The sequence below is a fragment of the Hyla sarda genome, chromosome 11 (genome assembly GCF_029499605.1).
Source record: "Hyla sarda isolate aHylSar1 chromosome 11, aHylSar1.hap1, whole genome shotgun sequence".
In the NCBI taxonomy this organism is placed as follows: Eukaryota; Metazoa; Chordata; class Amphibia; order Anura; family Hylidae; genus Hyla; species Hyla sarda.
Genome location: NC_079199.1, coordinates 36,421,492 through 36,423,667, shown reverse-complemented (window position 1 = coordinate 36,423,667; position 2,176 = coordinate 36,421,492). Strand labels below are relative to the sequence as shown.

At 45.7% G+C, this 2,176-nt stretch overlaps 1 protein-coding gene across 1 annotated transcript in view; it reads left to right on the top strand.

Annotated features, from left to right (window-relative positions):
- The first annotated feature begins 759 nt into the window (after positions 1-759).
- The window catches only part of EAPP (E2F associated phosphoprotein), a 12,156-nt gene continuing 10,739 nt past the window's right edge, over positions 760-2,176 (top strand). Inside the window, exon 1 of the mRNA XM_056546412.1 lies at positions 760-891. The gene's annotated coding sequence lies outside the window, so the exon portion shown is untranslated. The remainder of the gene's footprint in view (positions 892-2,176) is intronic.

Below are 2,176 nucleotides of genomic sequence, written 5' to 3'. Positions count from 1 at the left end.
AGGAGACCCAAGGCCGACCATGCAGCCACACTTCTACCAACCAAGTGCCCCACAGGTGAACGTCAAAACCTGGTAAGCTACATATGGGGTGAAGTCAGTCCTAGTCAACTCAGTTAAGATCAGTCAGCATAAAGTCAGAGAGGGCCTGCATCAAATTGTCCAAAATCCACAACAAGTCCCAGCGAGCCCTAAAGTCTCTGAAGTCACTGGTCACCTCCTTGGGCCTAACTGAGCTGTAAAGACTATGCCATCTGTCTGCCTCAGTAAAGCTGCCGTTGTTCCGTAACTTGGCGTCGGAGTAATTATTTGCCCTGTGCCAGGCCCAGGATCTAGCGGCCATACCTTTGGGTGGTGCAGAGGTTAACCACACCCTGGCATCACGGACACAAGAGGTTAATACCATCTGCCCTTAGGGTAATAACATCTGCCCTCCATCACACCCTCACCACAGTGATAGATATTAAAAAGGCGAGGATTAAAAAAAATGAAAAGGCAAAAGTAAAAAATTGTCACCAAGGGGTTAACCTTCAACTGTGGCCAGACTACAACTCCCACCATGCAGTACGGTGACATCCTGACAAGGAAGAATACTAAAAAGGTTTATTGAAACGTCTCCAGAAACCAGGAACTTTCACACCGGCTCGTTCACATGCTGCGGTTCAACACTGTAATGTGGGGGGGGAGGGGGGGGGGGTTGCTATGGAGCTGCCATAATTTTCCAGTCCTGCAGCGATTTACAGCGTCATCGGCAAACTACGCCCACACACGGCGCGCGCATCTCCTAGCCCCTCCCATTTCTGGAGGCGCGGTTAGGCTGTACGTCATTACAAGCGCGACGGGAAGCGGGCGACGTCATTGGCGCGCGACGCTGGTGCCGTCAGAAGGAATAAGGTACAAGTCTCTTTTTTTTATGGTTGTTTTCCGGGAAACGCGTGTTCTGTTGCAAAGTGTGACCTGTTATATAGGGGAATCCCGGACTGTGGGCACGATTCTGAAGTTGTCCGTTGTTGTTGCGTTTATGTGTTTTAATCCTATGTGGAGCTGGATGACAGTGCTCTAGGATACGTTTATTAAACGTATTTAAGACCCAGTGTTTCCCAAACTGTTGCAAAACTACAACTCCCAGCATGCCCGGACAGCCTTCGGCTGTCCGGGCATGCTGGGAGTTGTAGTTTTTCAACAAGTGGAGGCACACTGGTTGAGAAACGCTGCCAAGTCCAATGCAGCCATTATCTGAGGGAAACAAAGACTGCGTTATTGTGGAAATATTGATGACTTCAATGATATTATTGCATTTAAGTGTGAAAACAGAGCCATAGAGCAGTGTTCTCCAACCTATGGCTCTCCAGGTATTGTGGAACTACAACTCCCATCATGCCCTGACAGCCATAGAAGTTGTAGTTTTGAAACAGCTTGAGAACCACAGGTCGGGGGATCACCGCCATAGACTATACTTAACCATTATGGTGCATCTGGCAATCATCTGGCTAATGTATGTAAGTGCTTTAAAGGGAACCTACAGCTGTCTGGGCATGCTGGGAGTTGTAGTTTTGCAACATCTGGAGGCCAATGGTATAAGGGGGATAATTTATGATGGTGGGAGAAATCTGACAGTTGGCACCCTCTGCAATCTTAAAGGGTACCTCTCATCAAATAAACTTTTGATATATTTTAGATGAATGAATGTTGAATAACTTTCCAATAGCATGTTAATGAAAAATAGGCTTCTTTCTATTGTATTTTTCCCGATCAGTCCTGTCAGCAAGCATTTCTGACTCATGCTGGAGTCCTAAACACTCAGAGCTGCCAGCCTGCTTTGTTCACAGCCAAACAGGCTGTGAACAAAGCAGGCTGGCAGCTCTGAGTGTTCTCCTTTGTGAACAAAGCAGACTGGCAGCTCGTAGTGTTTAGGACTCCAGCATGAGTCTGAAATGCTTGCTGCCAGGACTGGTAGGGAGACCCCTAGTGGTCATTTCTTCAAAGGGGAAAATTAAATAGAAAGAAGCATATTTTTTAATAACATGCAATTGTAAAGTTATTCTGCATACATTAATCTATAATATATCAAAAGTTTTTTTGATGAGAGGTACCCTTTAAGATTTGGGGCCTTAAATGGGCACTGTCATTAAAACAAATTTTTGCTATTGCACTCTTTATGGTAAATAAAAAATCTAAT